Source organism: Vombatus ursinus, unplaced genomic scaffold (assembly GCF_900497805.2).
Source record: "Vombatus ursinus unplaced genomic scaffold, bare-nosed wombat genome assembly UNPS02009770.1, whole genome shotgun sequence".
Taxonomy (NCBI): Eukaryota; Metazoa; Chordata; class Mammalia; order Diprotodontia; family Vombatidae; genus Vombatus; species Vombatus ursinus.
In genome coordinates, this window is record NW_020949548.1 from 4,102,624 (window position 1) to 4,122,644 (window position 20,021).

Below are 20,021 nucleotides of genomic sequence, written 5' to 3' on the forward strand. Positions count from 1 at the left end.
GAGGCTAAGGACATTTTTGTGTAATCAGGCTTATAGAAATTAAGTTCCTTTCCAAAAATCACCTAGCTCAACCAGTAAGTGATAGAGCATTTGTTATGGAGTTCTGTGTAATATATGCTCAATAAAGGTTTATTAACTGAATGGCAAAGCAACATATGAAAATTCACTACTCAATAGTTTATTAGGCATAGAATTAATGCATTATACATTCCATGTACTCCTACTCAAATCTATTATCAGACCAAAAACCCATGCCATCTTGCTGACTGGTGCCTGACAAAGAACATGAGCTGCCTTCTCTTCCTACAGGACCCTCTCCAAGGACACTACCTTTTCCTTTCTTCACCCCTCAAAAAGACTTCATATGGGGCAGGGAAAAGGGGATTATTAAGACTTCTAAAAGCAAACTACAAATATAGCATGGCAGAAAATCTATAAATCTTAAATAAGATTTGTCTCATCTTTTTTGTTTAATTTTAAAAATACACTTCATTGTTGCCATTTGCCCCGATACTCACACTGATTCCCCAACCCCCTTCCCCTTTTATGACAAAGAAAAATAATTGGGGAAAAATAACGGCTCCAGAAACCATTTCTAACAGTTTAAACAACCTTCTTTTCTAGTATCTTTCCAATTCCCTGTCATGAGGAAGGAGAAAAATTTCATCATTTCTCCTCTCTATGACATTCACTATTTTTTTTTCCATGATTGAAACTTCAACTTTCTTTCAATGATCTTTGCAGTTACATTATTGTAGATATTTTGTTCATTATTATCTTGGTTTGGCTTATTTCACTCTTTGTTAATCCATATTACCACACCCTCCTCCCCTCTCCTCTGCCCCACACACACATCATGTTTCTCTGAATTCCTTATATTCTTACCTTAACCATTCAACTTATGTTCACTAATACTTCAGACATGCTCTTAAAAGAATATATCCGTAAGCCTGCACTGTATATGTATACATATATGCATATATACATGCACATGTATACACACATATATGAATACATACATACGCATATATACATCTGCATATACACACATATAAATATGCATGTGTACATATATGCGTGTGCAATCATATATGTGCATGTACAGCACGTGCATTGGCATATATGCACACATACATACACACATACACATACATATACATACCTGTCTATGTATACATCTACAGGAATGTATATATGTGTATATATACACGTGTGCATATGCATAGGTATATATGAAGGGATATGTGCATAAAACAGAACTAGGATACAAAATGTTGCTTTCCCTACAATTATTTCACTATATATTTATTTATCTCATATAACTTTACCGTATTAGAAGAAAATACAGTTTCTTTTCTGAGCTACAGCAAAAAAACAGACATTAAGTCAGACCTTTCAAGCTCAAAAGACATTGAGCAAGCATACACCAGTGAAATTACAGGTTCAGTTCCTATTCCTATGTCCAGTAGCCATTGCACTTCTTGGCATGTATTAGGGAGTTAATAAATGCTGTTTGCATCAAATTGAATTAAACTAAATATAATCATATTAATTTGGGCTGATCAGGGGGAAAGATGGGAAGACTGTCACCTTCCTATGTGGCACAGCAGATTTCTGTTAAGACAACCACAAAATTAGACTGAGGCAAAGTAGGCTCAGATGATCAACGCTGACACACCTCTCACGAGCTTCATTTTTTTGGTTCAATATCCGGGGAATCTGGAGCCCGCAAGCTTCTATAAATGTGTGTTGACTGACTTGATAAATGGTTCAGATCAAGCTGGGCTGATGCTCATTCTTCTTGAATGAGTTCAATGTAGATGTCTATTCCAACCTTCCCCGGCTCTGGATTGAACTGACAGTTCATTCTGAGATGAACCACTTTCCATTTTTTATTAAACAAAAACTGTTCAGAGGAGCGGATGGAGGAGGCTGGCAGCAGCCTGGCATCAAAATCAACTGATGACTAGATCTAGTGCCAAATTCCTCAACTGCTTCCAATATTCTAGTCACAGTGGCTTTTATCCTGTGGGAAGTAGATGGTAAAAGGCAGGTTTTCTACCTGGGGATCTTTTCTAATTTCTTTTAAAACTAAAGGACAAGATTTCAAATCCTATATATATTATAGGCATTTGAATGTGCATTGGCTGACTTGATACAAGAGATAAAGGGTGAGAGTAAGGGTAAGCATTTATATGATAATACTCCTATTACTATTACTGCTACTACTACCACTACTACTGCCACCATTATCTACCACCACCACCACCACTACTATTACTACTACAATTACTACCACCATGACTACCACTACAATAACTACAACTACTACTACTACCACTACTATTAATAATAATAATAATCACCACCATTACTATTACTACCACCACCATGACCACTACCACTATTACTACTACTATTACTACTATGCTATGATAATGATGATGAAGATGATAATGATGATGACAGTCCTGATGCTCATGATAGCTGGTTTTTACATAGAAGTTTAAGGTTTGTGAAATTCTAGATCTATTGTTGTTGTTGTTCAGTCATTTCAGTCACGTCTGATTCTTGGTGACCCCATTTGGGATTTTCTTGGCAAAGATACCAGAGTGGTTTTCCATTTCCTTCTCCAGATCTTTTTACAGATGAGCAAACTGAGGCAAACAGGGTTAAGTGACTTATCCAGGGTCACACAGCCAATAAGTGTCTGAGGGCAGATTTAAACTCAGGAAGATGAGTCTTCCTGACTCCAGGCCCAGTACTTTATCTACTATACCACCTAGCTGCCCAATCTTAGTTGCCTCTTTGATCCTTGCAACAATTCTGTGAATTAGGTACTACTCTCTATTTTACAGATCAGAAAACTGGGGCTAGGTGAGAGGTTAAGTGACTTGCCCAGGGTCAAAGAGCTAATAAGTGCCTCAGGCAGGTTTTTATTTTGTGTTTTTCTAACTCCAAATTCCTATGCTCTATCCACAATTCCAGGTGAAGGAGCCTGAGAGATGGAGTCAGGAAATCAGTGGAATCTTTACCACTACCAAACTAAAGAGGAAGCTGTGATTCAGTTAAAAGAGGTTATGAGTCGAAAGACTTGGATTCAAAAACAGTATTTGGTACTTCTTAGCCTTGTGATTCAGGGCAAGCCGTTTTTCCTCTCTATGCCTCCGATAAAACTGGGGTGCTTCTATCTACAAAATATGGCCTTTGTGAGGAAAGTTTAGGGTAAAGATCAAGGTGTTTTCTATATTTGTTCCCACTATTCACTGTGTAACCTTGAGCCTGGACTTGAAGGGCATAGGCATTAGAAAGGGTATTAGAAAAGGTATCATAGATATTAGAATAAACCTTACATAGCATTATATCCCCTCTTTCTGCTGAGCGAACCATGATCTTCATAGGTTTCAAACCCAGTTACAAGCCCTCAGGGTCATCCTCAGCTCTCCACTTTCCCTTATCCCTATTACCCATCTCTTGCCAAAGTTCATTGGTTTTATCTGTACAATATCCCATGCATCTTCCTCCTCCTCTCCACACACAGTTACTAATCAGGCTCTATCCTTCATCATCTCTCACTCAGGCTGTTGCCCTGGCCCCCTGTTTGACCCTTTTCTTTCTCCAAAACATACTTCACATGGCTTCTTGAAAAAAATCTGACCCTGTCAATCTCCAATCCAATATACACCAGTGGTTTCCTATGGTTTTTAAGGGGGAAAATATAACTATGTGACTTTTACACTTTGCCCCAACTGACTTTTGCTGCCTTATTATATATCTTCTCTGTCTCTGCTCTGTCTCTGTCTCTCTCTGACTCTCTCTGTCTCTCACTTTGTCTCCCTCTCTCTTTCTCTCTGTATGTGTGTCTCTGTCTCTGTCTCTGTCTCTGTCTCTCTCTCTCTCTCTCTCTCTCTCTCTCTCTCTGTCTCTCTCCATTCTACAGTAGAGACAAAGACTTGCTGACCCTCTTCTATGAGGGTCTATCTCTCATCTCCATGCCCTTGCACTGGACACTGCCCATGCCAAGCAAACACTTAACCTTCACCTCTGCCCTGTGGAATCATGGAATTAGAGATTTTCAGAGATGTAAGGTACTTCAGTGGTTATCTAACAATATCTGAAAGGAATCACCACCATTAAAACACCTAGCATGTGTCATACAGTATCTGCTTGAAAGTGATCTATGACCCACCAAAGCAGTCCATCCCACTGGTAGACAGCTCCATTAGTTAGAAAATCATTCCTGACTTGAAGCCAGAATTTGCTTCTTGGCAACATCGACTCACTGATTCTGGCTCTGCCCACTGGGGCCAAATTGGACAATCATACCCCTCCTCCACATGACAACTTTTGAAATATTTACACACAGATCTCAGGGCTCCCCCAAGTCTTTTCTTCTACAAGTTAAGCATATGCCGTTCCTTCGATTGATCCATATATGACATGAGCTTGGGGCCCTTCACCATAAATCATGGCACCCGGAACTGAACTCAATACTACAGGTGAAGTCTGACAACAACATAGTACTTCTTAGTCTCTTCAGGGCTCCACTACAGCTCTGACTTCGTTATGACACCTTTCCTTAACCCCCTAGATACTTTTATGCTCCCGTTCTTTACTAATATTTATTTTGCATATACTTATATTTAATTTTCCCCTCGATAGATTATATGTTCCTCAAGGTAAAGGAAAGTTTCATTTCTGTCTCGGTACTTCTGAGACAATGGTTAGATGTAAGTACTTAATAAATGACTGGTGATTATTTTCTTTCAAATCTCAGTCCAGATTCTACCTCCAAATAAAGCCTTTCCCAATCATTCTAGGTAGTAGCATAGGACTTCTTAATCTGGATCTGTGAACTATTAAAAAAATGATAGCTGAATTTCAATATAATTGGCTTTTTTTGCTCTCTTATTTTTTTTAAAAATTTGATGCATTTAAAAATATTATTCATGAAGGAGTCCCCAGGCTTCATCAGATTGCCAAAGTAACCTAAGACACAAACTTATTAAGAATCCATGTACTTGCTACTTCATTGTCCCTCTCAAAAAATTATTTTAATTTATTTTTTTCCCTCCAAACCACTGGAACCACTTTTAGTCTAACCTCCATAGCCATCACTGAGGAGAGAGAACATTGTAGAAAAGGGTCCATTTTCCTTATCACCACCAGCAACAGGTGCTCGCCCAATTCTACTAATGGGCACCAAGCATCCCTCAGGTTCTAATTCTGGCTCAGCCCTCACAAGCCACTTTCAAGGGAGGAAACTCCTGAGAAAAAGGGACCAGTCCTATCTACCAACTGTCACCCACAGGGAAGGCAAGCCAGACTAGATGAAACAACAGGGCCCCCTGAAAGAAAAAGAAAGGAGGTAAAATGTGCCAATAGAGTCAGACTATCTTGATCACCATCTCTCCTCAGACTCAGAAGAAGATAGCCTGGGATACTAAAGCATAACAAGGTTCCAGCTCAATGTCAAAAGGTTCAACCTCAGAAACTGATATTTTATCGGTGAGAAGCACATTAAAGGAGAGTCATTATAACCTATTTTGCCACTATGCCCTAACAATCATGGAACCTTACTTACTATTTGATGATGCTGAAATCCTCATATGGGCTGTCTCTTCCACTAGACTGTAGTTTCTTAGAGAACAGGGACTGTTTTATTTCTCTTTGTATCCTCAGCACTCAGGAAAATGCTTTGTATATAGTAAGCACTTAATTAATCTTTATGCCTTTATTTATATATTTTGTGTGTATATATATACATTAATAGAAATAGTTGTAGATATAGATGCTATAGAGATAGATTCACATAGATTATATATATGCATATATGTATGTATATTATATATATGTTAAATAGATAAATAGATAGATACATAGATATACATGTTATTTCCTTCGATAGCATACCAACTTCTTGAGTGTAAAATCTATTTCATTTTAGTTCGTATATGTCCAATGCCTAGCAAGGTACCTAACCTTTAATAAGTACTTGATAACTACTTGTTGTGAGATTGGTTTATCACGTGTTCCTAACACCTCATGTAATAGAAGAGGACTCTTAGACCCAGAGAGGGAAAATTACTCTTCCAAGATTACACAGGTAGGTAGTAAGTAATAGGTTTTGAGCCCAAATTCTTCCTCCAATGCCAAAATCGGAGCTCTTTTCAATATGTCACATTTCCCCTATTGAATTCAATAAATAATTTATTATGCCTACTGATTTTGTACTGAGCAACTCTGCTGAATAAGAGTAAATTGGCAGGGGCAGCTAGGTGGTGCAGCGGATACAGCTCTGGCCTTGGAGTCAGGAGGATGTGAGTTCAAACCTGGCCTCAGTGACTTTACACTTGCTAATAGTGTGACCCTAGGAAGTCGCTTAAGTCCAATTGCCTTACCAAAAAGCAAAATAAATAAAAAAGTAAAACAGCAAGGTTGAGGTAAGACACACATACTTGCCTTTTTAAAGCTTATAGATTAGAAGCAGAACATGATACACACAAGTAAGCACAATACAATCTCTTGGAGAACTACTTACATTTTCTATAAACTAGGATTGCACTACAAACTGACTCGCTTATAGCCTGGGTTCCAGGCTTGTTCTGAGGGTCCAGAAAATAAAGCCTGTGAGAGAACTTTGAAAGAGTTATTGTGAAATTTGGGGTGGTTATCAGTTTAATACCCTCTCTAGAATACTCTCCCACCCCTAATTTGCACTCTTACTCAAGCTTTGGGTCCCAATAGGGGCAGGTGCTATTTCTAGAATCTAGGACTACTCTATTGTTACCCATGTTTAAAACTATAGCTCATGAAAACTCCTCTATTCACTTTCCTCTTACAGTCAGGGATTTCAAACAATTAAGGAAACTGTTTAATAAAGAGAGTAGCTATAAGATATTCCATAAACTACACCTCATTCTCTTATAAATACACAGAGTGTCTGTGGGAGAGTGGATAAATCTTAAAGTAATATGGTAATCTAGGGGATACATGTGGCTAAGAAAACTCACACTTCTGGTACTGCAGGAGCTTGATGTTCCCCTCACGGAATACATCACACTGCTGCCCCTTGTATATAGCGTCTTTCCTGGGAAGGGCGCTGAGTTGGATTCCTTAGGTCTGTGTCTATCCATGGCTTAGCTTCCATTTGCCAGGGTTAATTCTCCCTTAAAGCCCTGGTTGATTCACTTTTGAGATGCTGGATTTCCTTCTCCACAAATCTATTTCCTACTTAAAGTGACTGCTTGTCTGTGCCTAAGTCTATTTGAAGACGGAGAGAGAGAAAAAAAGAGAGAGAGAGAGAGAGAGAGAGAGAGAGAGAGAGAGAGTCTACTCCCTAGGGAAAATAATGTATCCTAATGGGAGATTACCTAGGTTGGGAATTGCCAATGGAGTGTTAGAGTAGAGAGAAAATCCCCTTCTCTTCCAAGAAAAAATTAGGTGTGATCCTTTCTCAGGGGCTGGGTTCTTTCTTGACCCTTAGATTCTCTAGAGAAGATTAAAGAGATGGTGATCTCAGTCTTTGAAGAGTTTATCTTCATCTGGTCTAAGGCCTGGATCCCTTTCCAAACTAAACAAGGAAAGTTTCTTTCAGACTAAAGATGTAATAGGGTAATAGAGGTCAGATACCCTCCTAATCTCATAAAGGACACTTTCAGAATATTAGGGTGTTAACACTTGCACTTTATTATCATATTAATACCTCTTTAATTGTCTTATCTGACCAATTGCTTTCTGAGACTATATCAACTGAAATTGAGGGAAAAGCTGGTCAGAGATCAGATACCCACCCTGTGTAATAAGTAGCATTGTTGTTGTTATTATTAGGGGCTATGAAGACCCCAGCATTTAATTGTTGAGAGGGCAACATGCTTTACTTTAAACTTTGGCCCTCTAAAATCACTAATTCTGGTTATATTATATTTACAAACAACCAAGCATTGCATAAGTAAACTTATTTATATCTTAGCTTAACTTATTTACATCATAGCTCCACAGAGCCATCAAAACCACCCCACTAAGGCACAGGTCATGTTCCGTGTTGTTCTCTTGCTCATAAGTCTTTAATGGCTCCCTATTTCCTCAGGTAAAACACAAATTCAGAAATGGACATGTAAGGCCACCTGCAATTGAGAGCCAACTTGCTTTTCCAGGTTTGTTTCATGTTTATGTGCCTTGCATACTATATTCTAGACAAATTGGGCAAAACTCTCTCTGTTTATCTCAGCGTGCTATTGCCTTTTGCCTCCATGCATTCACAATTGAGGTATCTGCAAAACACTTTCACCTCACTGCTATCTTCCTTCAAGGCTTTTTAGATTTTCTTGATCCCATCAACTGACAACGGTCACTCTCATTTCAAATGTTTGTAGATGCCCTTGTATAGATCTTCCCTTTGCCCTCACTCATCACTGCTTGCCTTGAATTATGGTTAAATATCAGGTCCTGATTGTCTCTTCCCCCTAAAGAATGTAAGCTCTGTGAGGACAGACAGTAGTTGTTCAATACTTGTTTGCTGAGTCACACTGATTGGATTAAACAGATGCCTATGAGATCTGAGAGGCCCGATATTCAATCAATCATTAATAATTTATTAAGTACCTACTTTGTGCCAGAAATTGAACTAATACCAGCTTCCATTACTGGCCATGAAATCACTACCATTAGTGTCACTTTGTGGGGTTATAATGGAGGTAACCAAAAACTAGTATTCTGAGTCCTCGCTCTGTCACTTAGCAGACGGGTTACTTTAGGTAACTTTACTCTATCTCTGTGAATATTAAGCTTCTTCCTTCTAACAGAGGGGTAAATATACCTGCCCTAATGGACTCCTAGTGATATTATGAGGATCTAATAAGGCAACGTACATGAAAATGTGCTCTTAATTGCAATATGCTATATCAATATAAGACATTTTGAACTATGAAGACTATTTCTCCAGAACATCATTTCAAATTACAAATATGCTACCTCTGAGGAATGATCATTACCCATTAGTACATTTGAATCAATCCATCAGATTAGGAGAGTTTTAAAGAAAGGGAATGAGGAATACTGGTTAGGATCTAGTATGGGACAGAGAAAGGAGGGATTTGGGGGTAAGCTTCTCAGGGAGGGACCTTGAGTAGCTAGGGGGAAAGATGAAGGTATTAGAAAGCGTGATAGGAAATAGGAAAGGTGACCCCACCAGGACAACAGGACCACCAAAAACAAACTTTTCTTCCTTTACAAATTTGCCATAAGTGAGCCCTACCAATTGTGTAAGACACTTCTGGTTAAGAGTACATTTAATGAGTTGTCTCATACTCAAAATTATTACCATGATCAAAAAGTTAGGGAAAGTCTATGAAGCAGTAAGACAACAGCTACTGGAATAGTTCTAACAAGGGCATCAATCTCTGTCCAACTCTTCAGAGGTCTATAAGCAGTAGAGAGAAGCAGAAAGAGGCCAGTTCCCTGGGTTGGTATTTGGGTAGGCCCATTTACACAGTGGTGGTTGAGAGACATATTTGGGAAGGAGGGGAAGAAATAGAAGATATAACACTTACTACAGCAAAGGAGAACAGCTTTATAACATCTCTTCTCCTTTGCCCTGCATCTTTTTGGGGAAGATCTCATGTCTTTGTATTTTATTTGTTTGGTTTTTTTTTTTTGTATTTTGTATTTTTGTATTTTGTATTGGAGATCTTATTGAAAAAAAAATAAAAAGAGAGGGCTGGGTGATGGTTGTTGAAAAGTCAAGGGACTATGGGCATACAGCTGGAAGGGTGCTCACTGATTATCTAGTCTAACACCTCAATTTATAGCGGAGGGCCTAAGGCCCTGGAAACCTAAGTGACTTGTACAAGACATACAGGTAGTTGGCATTTGAGATTTGAACCCAAAATTTGTGTTCTTGCCTTTGGACTACATTGCCTCCCTGACCCTAGCTGTATCCTTGACAACACCTTCTGATCTTTCTAATCTCCTTGTTGTCCTTGAGTCAGAGGTCAATGGCCCCTTGCAGTCAGTGTTAGAAGGATGCTAACAACTCCCAAGAGGGAATAGAGGTGCTCACTGACTGAGCAGAATAATTATTCCACTCCCTGTGGCTACTCTACACACCCCAGGGTAAAACCCTCCATCTTCTTCCATCTCTTGCTATCTCATGGGGAGAGTCCCCTTCAGAAATGATTTTCCAAGATGAGCTGTGTGACTGACATACAGCTATTTTAATAAATTGCTCCGCTATCTCTATCTTACAGTTCTTTCAGCAGGAGAGAGAGAGAGAGAGAGAGAGAGAGAGAGAGAGAGAGAGAGAGAGGGAGCTCTCTCATAAATCTCTGTATCTACTGTATCAAAACTGGGTGATCAATCATGCTGATGAGAAGGCAGCTCCAGAAGTCTTTAATATAAGGCTGCCACTGTAACCTCTCCATGAATAATAAATCCTCCTTTCTTGTGCCCTAATCACCTTACCAATACACACATAAGGATAAGATCTAATTTTTTTTAAGACCTGTAGAAACCAATAGCTCTCAATGACTGGTCTTTACAAACACATCAGGTTTCTAACAGCAAATCCAGTATCTATTAATTTTTTTTTCTAAAGGTCCCATTTTGGTAGTTCCTTTAAAAAAGCTTTACAATAGACAGAGGTCAATTCTACCTATCAATGTGATCCCTCGTCCTTCTAATGCTGTCTCTTTATGATTGAAATAATCAATTTTAAAGCCTCAGTTCTATTAGAACAGGCTACACATTTCAGGGTTATTCTGTATACTGGCAGAGGTGGTGTCATGGGAGAAGATAGATGTTTGTTATCTTCCTGACTACCTATCTTAAAGCCATTTTGGAGTTAAAGGGAGATGACAATTGGATTATATTCTCTAGTGGTCAGAGCACATAGGTTAATGATGCTCACAACTCCCCACCTCCACCCCGAGTGGTTCCCATTTTATAGATGTGGAAACCGAGGCCCAGAAAGATAGAGAGTCTTGCCAAGGTCACCCATTTAGCAAATGAACTCAAGTCTATTTGTTTCCCAAGTCTACTGAACTTACTAGCCAAATAAATGGTCTTAAATAATAATAATAATAATAATAATAACAATAATAATAATAATAATTCTGGCTTGTCCTCTTATCCCTGTTCTGAACACTCCTCCTTTTCTGCTCTATTAATGAATGTGGTTAGTGGCACTGCCCTCTATTTCCCATACTGTTCAGGCAGCAATGTTGAAGGTTCCAGAGGACAGAGATGGGCTCACTTTTCTTTTTACATTCCTAGCACAATGACCAGCACACAGTAGGTAGTTAATAGAAGCTTGTTGATAATCGAATGTTGGAAGGAAGTAGTGTTGGAAGAAGGAGGACCTGAGTTCAAATCCCACCTCCAACAGTTAACATCTTTCTCTCTACCTTTATTTCTTCAAATGCAAAAGAGGGATAGTAAGAGCATCCACATCACAGGGTTGTCATGAAGATAAAATGAGATAATATATGTAAAGCAGAACATAATTCTTATAGAGAGACAGAAGGAACTCGAGCCATACACTGATGTCATCTTGGCCAAGGAGAAAGATGTTTTCCATTTTAAAACCTGCAGAACAGAGAGTATCACTTTAAGAAACATAAAGAAGGGCAGGCAGACTTGGGGCTCACTTGCCTTTCCACAACTGCATTCACTTATTTCTTCTGTATGCCTGCTGGGATCTGTTCCTTTAGACTAACACTCAGATGTGAAAGGATTAAAGCCAGTGAATGAATTATCATCACGTAGGTCTCTACCCTGTCTCCACCTGCTCCTGCAGGGCACACCTGGACTGAACTGTTTCACATTAAAATAAGGAAATGAGTTACCATGCATACCCCAGTCCCTGGGGGCCAGCTAGCTCTCCTGTACGTGTAGCTAGATAGAGCTAGAGAGCCCCATTAATTCAAAGAACACTGAGGCTGTGGGGCAGGCTAAGGCAAATAGTATATATAGTATTTGGAACTATTCTGTCATGTCCTAGAAGACAGACAGACAGACACACACACACACACACACACACACACACAATCTATGCTCCTCAAATACATCCATTTTCTACGTGCTTTCTTGATGTGAAGAATGTTCAAAGTAATTTATGAAAGAAAGCCAAGCTAGGGGCAGCTAGGTGGCGCAATGGATAGAGCACTGGCCCCGAAGTCAGGAGGACCTGAGTTCAAATCTGGTCTCAGACCAAACACTTAATATTTAATAGCTGTGTGACCCTGGGCAAGTCACTTAACCCCAATTGCCTAAAAATAAAAAAAAAGAAAGAAAGCCAAGTCAAAGATTCTACAGAGTACTCAGTAGTCGCCCTAGAGGTAGACTAGGTGACCAAGTTGAAAACAAAGCTCTTCCAATCCAGTCTAACCCATCTCAATCCAATAAACAGTTATTAAATGCCTATTCTACGTAAGGCATTGTGCACAGTTGTGAGACGAAAAACCAAAGACAAAGCCCAGAAAAAACAGAAAGTTACATTCTGCAGTTGAGGATTTGTGCAAGAAGAAATAGAGTCAACTTGGACCTATGATTTCAGGGGTAGAGAGAACACCCAGGTGAGGAAACTCATATTGATGCAGGTGAGAACTTTCTATGAAACTTATAGTTTTAGAGACTTACCCAGAGCAAGAATTGCTAAGGAAATTAGAGAGAATTCTGGCCAAAACTGGGCATCTAGGAAGTACATTGGATAGAGTGTAGGGCCTGGATTGAGAAAGACTCATTTTCATGAGTTTAAATCTAGCCTCAGATACTTAGTAGCTTGTGACCCTGGGCAAGTCACTTAATTCTGTTTGCCTCAGTTTCCTCATCTATAAAATGAGCTAGAGAAGGGATTGGCAAACCACTACAGTATCTTTGCCAATAAAACACCAGATGGGGTCATAAAGAGTCAGAGACAAATGAAAAACAACCAAACAACAGCTGACAAAAATTAGGATTAGACCTACATATATAATGATCCACAGTAAATTAAAAATGGATACCAATTCAAATAATCAAGATCATATAATTAAAATATTAGAAAATAAGTAGGCCAAATAATTTCCTTAGCAATTCTTGTTGGCATGGTAATGTATGTTTTAGGGTTTATTGAACATTGCTTTTAGGTTTGATTATTTATGCTTGTATGAAATGTTCCATGCATCTGCCTGTCATCCTTATACAGTGGTCATTATAATCTCTGTACTGTTTCAATTTTAGTATGTATGCTGCCTAGGAGAGCACAAGTGTGAATGTTTCTGATTTTTCCTCATATGGTATAGTCAAAAAATCTATTTTTTGTCTTTAATTGGTACTAAAATTTATTGATGATTATTAGTTTAAAAGTCCATAAGCATGTATTAAATTTCTAATATGGGCGAGGTACTTTGCTACATGCTAGATATACAAAAACAAAACAAAACAAAACCAGAGGCCAAACTAATGGGGAAAGAGAAGGAGAAGATAATATACAAACAACTATATAAAAACAAAGTATATACAAGATAAATTGGAGATAATATCCAAGGGAAGACATTAGAATTGAGGAGGCCTGGAAAAGACTTTTTGCAATATTTGGGGATTTTAACTGAGACTTTAAAGAAGCAGGGAAGCTAAGAGGTGAAGGTTGGTAGAAAAAGCATTGTAGGCCTGAGGGAAAGCCAAAGAAAATACCGAGTTGGAAGAGAGAAGGTTTTGTTTGAGAAACATCATGGAAATTAGAGTTAGTGGATTGTGAAATAAGTATATGGAGGGGAATAAGATCTAAGAAGATTGACAAGTTAAGGAGCCTGAGTTTTAAGGGGTTTAAAAGTCAAACAAAGAATTTTATGTTAGCCACCTAGATTTTGCTTTTGCTTTATAGAAATGCTATTGGTTGCTGTGGGTTAATTTTGTAATTAACTACTTGTAATGGTTATTAACTTTCTTTGCTGATTCTCTAAGGTATTCTAAGCAAATTATCATGTTACCGGCAAATAGAGATAATTCTGTTACCACTTTCCCTTACTTTATGCCTTTAATTTCTTTTTCTGGTTTGATTGCTATTCTTAACTAATTTTGTCACTTTCCTTTTATTGGATTTAGTTCATTTACATTTAAAGGGAAAGGACTTAAGTTTGTGTTTTCCTCCAGTTATATCTTGCAAAAGAGATTTCTGCTTTGTCCTTTTTATCTTTTAAATCAAAACTGTTTGTCCTCACTACTTTTTTTTCTTAAATAAGTTTAGTGCAACCCTATTCCCATGGGCTCCTTTCCTTCTCTCATTCCTGCCTCTACCAGTTATCAACATTTTCCCTTGTTACTAAGGGTTTTTACTGAAGTTAATGATTTATTTTTCTTTTATTTATTTCAATCTCTATTCTTTCTCCTCCTCTTTCTCTTTTCATTTAAGTAGTTAGTTTAAAATGCCCTTCATCTTCCTTCTTTCCTCTTCCATCCCTTTTCCTAAGACAACTTTCTTTGTTTTGTCCTCTTCATTAATTCTTTTCTTATATATTCCCAAACTATATTCTTTAATTAAAAATTTTTAACCTTATTTATCTTTTTTTTATGTTTTTGCTCCTTATGGAATTAAAGTTTCCAGAATGCTGGCTGCGTTTCCTTTTCCAAGCAATTTCAATGTTTTTGTTCTTAGAGCTCTTGCCTAATCCTAGTCACTCCATTTCTTTAAAAGTATCCATTATTTTTAAGGGAAAATGAAGGTTTTCAAAATATAGATGCTAATACTCAGGAATTTATGCAGTTCTCACAGAGTGATCATTAGATGTTTCAGAGAAATATACAAATTAAGACTAATTTCATCTTTGAAAAATAGCCAGGAGGAATGCTCCAAAGGCATGGAATGATCAATAGGACCATTATGAGCACAAGCCAAAACTATCTCCCTGGGCTGTACATAGGCATTCCAAATGCTTTGGTCTCCTCTCCTCTAAGGTATCCAGTTGCTTTGAAAATGAAAACTCAATTGAAAATCCTGTCTGTATTAAAAAAAATAAAATCCTTGGTTTCTTCCTTTGATTAAAATGCATTTTATTAATTATATATTTAAAGAAAAAAGAAATATATAGTCCATAATTCATAATTTGTCATTTAATTGGGTCATCCCCTAGCTCTTCAAAAGACTTCTTTAGCCACCTTAGTTAAAAGTTCAGTTCCCCTTGATGTCTTCTTTCTAAGAAACTAACTCTAAACCCAATCTTACCACCCACCAGATTCAATTCAGACTTGAGGAAGAGAAAGATCATTAAATTAAGGGGCACAAGATATGCATCTGAAACACAACTATGCCACAAGCTACTCCTGTGACCCTGAGTTAACTTCTTCACTTCTGAGTATCTTAGTTTCCTCATCTGTAAAGGGAAGAGAAGAAGGTGAGATAGACTTTTGCTAAGCTCTTTTCCAACTCTTAATTCATCCTATGAACTTGGATTTGGTTTGTCAGGTGGATTTCATAGTAGATTTGAAAACAGACACAATCTTGGGTCCAGGATTTATATTTGCTCATTACTTGGCCTCTAGGTCAAGCAGACTGTACTTTAGCTTTATAGGAAAGGAGAAAATCACAGAATTTAAGATCTAGAAGAGATTGTAAAGGTCATCTTGCCCAAGCCGTACTTGAACAATAAAACCTTCCATATTCTTAACCTTATTTCCATGAACTTGTTTTAAAAAATATTTCAATAAATGTATTTCAATATAACCAGTTGCCTTTCCAATCCTATTTATTGTACCTTATGCATTTAAAAACATTATTCTGAGGCATCAACAGGCTTCATTGGACTGCAAAGGGGAACCATGACATTTAAAAAAAAAAAGTTAAGAGCCCCTGGTTTATAACAATGTAGAGACAAAATCATTTGTCCTCTGCTAGAAAATTTCTAGTAGGGTAGAAGCCATTGCTTTTTAAAGTAATTCATTTAAAAATTTGATAGTTCTCATTTTAATAACAATGTCCTTTACATCTTCCTCCCTGAAACTACCACCAATTGTTCCCAGTTTTGCCTTCTAGAGTCCCTAGGACCCAAAAGAAGTCAACTTCCATAGGACAGCCTTTCAAATTCTTTGATGTCATCCCTAACCTTTCCTTTGATCTTCCTCATCCATTACACAATGATAACGCTTACATCCTCTACCTTTCGGGACTGTTATAAGAAAAAAACGTAAGCTCCAAAACCTTATAAGTCCTTTGTAAGCGTTAAAGCTCTAGAGGAAGGTGGATTATAAACAGAACTGCAAGGTGTTAATTTGTCCAAACCCTTTATTTAACAGATGAGGAAAGTGAGGTGACTGGGCTAAGGTCATACAGGGTTTGAATGGCAGAGCCAGGACTGTAAACCAGCTTCTCCGATCCCAAATCCAGTGCTCCTTTTCTCAACACCATTTTGGGTTTAAGGGGTGTCCCTTTTCAAAAAGCCCTTATCTGAAATCCACTTGAGATAATGATTTTGATAGAATGACTTCATAGATTTCAAATATATTACTCTGGACTTAGGAAGAGGCTAATAATGCAGGGCCAAGAGTAGAGGGAAGAAATTCCTGTTTCTAAGAAGAATTCTGTTGCTGCTCAAATCACATTCTGTTGTGAGAGGGTTCCTGCAGGAGAATATGCCAATCTCTATACTGAGTTAGGAACAGGTTAAATATAATGGTTCATTTAATAGAGTGCCCTATATTTTACAAAGCACTTTTACAGATTGGATCTCTTTCTATCTTCACAAAAATGCTTTGTGGTAAGCTATTCAGGGATTATTATCCCGATTTTACTTGTGAGGAACCTATGGTGTGAGAAGAGAAATAAAACACAGCCACTAAGTGGCAGAACTAGAATTCTGGAGACCAAAGAGCCAGCATTTTATAATAGGAAAAACTGGGAATTTGAGTTAGATTTGGATTCAAGTTCTCCCCCGCCAAAAAAAAAGACCGCAAAGAAAAACCCTCTATTGATTTTGTATCAGTCTTGTAAGTTATGTAACAATCAGTCAACAAGAATTTATTAATCCCCTACTCTTTGTCAGGCTCTGAGCTAAGAAATGGGAATAAAAACCAAAGAATGAAAGTCTCAGTTCTCAGAGAGAACACACACTTTTTCCCCTCGTAGAATACAAGCTACTTGAAGACAGGAACCGTTTGATTTTTCTTAGTAACTCAGTCCTTGGTAGTAGTAATTATTAGTAGTCAATAATTACATATTGATTGTCCAATTACTTCCTGACCCTTAGCTTGCTGAATATCAGTTGTCTCACATATAAAAATACCGGTGCTCCCTGTCTCACAGGTTTATTCAGTTATCTACAAAACAGCCTACAAGATATGAGCTATTAATTAGTGAGAACTAAAGATAATGATAATGAGATACACCGAGCTCAGGAAGCAAGGAGAGAAATAGACACATGGACTAAGAAGACAGCAAGGGTAACAATGGTGAAATCAATCACTTGCCCTTGTCATTTCCATCTCCAACTTAATATTCCATCAAGGATTTTGATTCAAGCAATCAATATATCAATCAATAAGCATTTGTTAAGCACCTACTATGTGGCAGATACTGTGCTAAGCACTGGGATTGGGATGTGTTATGATTTCTCATGCAAAGACACATTGCTATTGTACTACTCTGATTGAAAATGCCCTTGTTGACCCTGACAATACTCCATAAAAATGAAGCAATGAAATGTTTCTTCTTACACTGTCACCCACCAAGTAGGTGGTACAGTAGAGAGACTGCTGGACCTTCAGTCAGGAAGCTCTAGGTGCAGATTCAGTCTCAGATACTTTATGGTTGTGTGACCATGGCAAGTCCTTAATCTTTGCCTCAGTTTCCTCAAATGTAAAATGTGGATAATTATTACACCTTCTTCCCATGGTTGTTGTGAAGAGAACATTAAATAATTTGTTGCAAATTGCTTAGGACAGCACAATGCCTGACATAAAGTAGGTACTTAATAGGTCTGTCTTCTTTCCTTTCTTTCTTCCTTCCTTTGTTCTCTCCTTCCTTTGCTTCCTTCCTTTTTCCCTTCCTCCTTTCCTACCTTTCTCCTGTCCTTCCTTCCTTCCTTCCTTGCTTTCTCTCTCTCCCCTATTGTTTCTCCTCCCTTCCTCCCTCTTCCTCCTTTTTTTCTTTCCTCTTTCCCTCCTTCCTTCTTCCCTTCTTCCTTTCCTTCTTTCCTTCCTTCCTCCAGTCTTTCTTTCCTTTGTTCTTTCCTTCCTTTCTTCCTTCTTTGCTTCCTCTCTTTCTCTCTCTCTCTCTCCCTTTTTGCTTCTTCTCCCTCCCTCCCTTCCTCTTTCCCCTTCTTTCCTCTTTCCTCCTCTCTCCTCTCAGTGGCACATCATTGCAACTAATGCCAGTTATATCACCACATCAGGGTCTTTAGCAAAAGATCTATATAGGAAGGAGAGAAAGCGGAGCTCCTGCCTAGAGGCACAGTAATTACACCAATGAGCTGGTTTCATCAATAGGAGGCTACAGGTCAGAACAAGGAAAGGGAGTGAATGCTTCAAAATCGGTTTCTTACTGACTCTCGAACAGATTGAGCCTTTGCTCTGTGCTCTCCTTTGAGACAACATCCCCCTCTCCTCCCAGCATCGGATTCAGGCAGCCATCACGAATGTCACACAAAGCTACTTATGGGCTACAGAGTCTTCAGCTTTATGTTCCATTTGCAGAAATTCTAAGGCAATTCTAAGGCAATGGTCATGTTGCTAATTGAGGAGCAGAGCTGGAATTCAAACTCCATATTTCAGAAGCAAATTACATTATGATATCCAATTATAAGCATCAGAGATATATACGGATATACACATATATGTATATATATATACACATACATACATACATACATATATATGTATATACATATATATTTATAATATGTGTGGGTTTTTTTTCTCAGAAATTGACCTATCTTCAGAATCATCATCATCATCTTTTCTACAGTGACATTTTTAGGTGGAGACCAAACCTATGATTTCACTGATACAGGTAACTTACAGGGGGAAAATTCCTTTCCCAATATTGATTGGCCCCCCGATCTGTAGTCTCAGAGTTGCTTGGTGGCACTGAAAGTTTAATTGACTTGCCCACGGTCAAGCATGACAAAGGTGTAACCTAAACCCAGGTCTTCCTAGTTCTATAGCCAGTTCTCTATTCTGACATTTAGGTTATATAAGACTTGCAAAACACATCATTTCCCCGAGGCTTACAACAAAACTGGAAGAGAACTATTATAGGCATTATTATTATTCCAGTTTTATAAATTAAAACATTGAGGATCAGAGAGGTTGAACAATTTGCCTGGTTCCTATTGCTAGTAGCTGAAAGAGGTGGGATTCAAGCCCAGGTCTTCTGACACTATGACAAAGATGGATCCTCCATTATTTGAAAAATAATAATGTGGTACCTATTTTATTCCAATATTGAGGAGCAATTTCACTGTATTGTACTTTGTGTTGTACTTTACTGTTCTGAATCGTATCTATTGTATTGAATAGCACCTAAAATCTCTGTAATGAATGCCCATCAAATTTAGCTAAATTTAATTTTAAGCCTCTTCTTACAATATTTATTTATCCACAGTTCATGGGAATTAACCCCAGCTTCAAAAAAATAGTACTTGTGATTTCTGGTTCTGTTCTCTTAACCTCATTAAAATGGAATCGAAGACAATCTATCACTCTTGGCAGAAATATTTAACTTGCCATCACATGTGGGAACTATGCCAGAGAAACTGAGTGACCTGCCAATGTGACAGACCTTGAGACAAGGAACAGATTGGAATACTTCTTATAGAAGAGATATAAATTATGGGATTTTCACTGGGGTCTGTACTAGAATCTACTTATTCAGCGTTTTTACGTATGATCTGCAGGTGGGAGTATATTGATAGACCTCCCAGTTTACAGTGGCATCAAGCATGGGGGAAATGGGGAGAAATCATGACTTTTGTGTCAAAAGGACAAGGTGTGAATTCTGACACAAATACCTCTGAGTTGATTGACCAAGTGTATGATTTATTAACTATATGATA

The 20,021-nt window shown here is 38.0% G+C and overlaps 1 non-coding gene across 1 annotated transcript; it reads right to left on the reverse strand.

Annotated features, from left to right (window-relative positions):
* Window positions 1-13,138: 13,138 nt before the first annotated feature.
* Window positions 13,139-13,242, reverse strand: LOC114036255. Its single transcript, XR_003568316.1, has one exon. It is a non-coding gene; the product is annotated as a U6 spliceosomal RNA (small nuclear RNA).
* Between the last annotated feature and the right edge of the window lie 6,779 nt (window positions 13,243-20,021).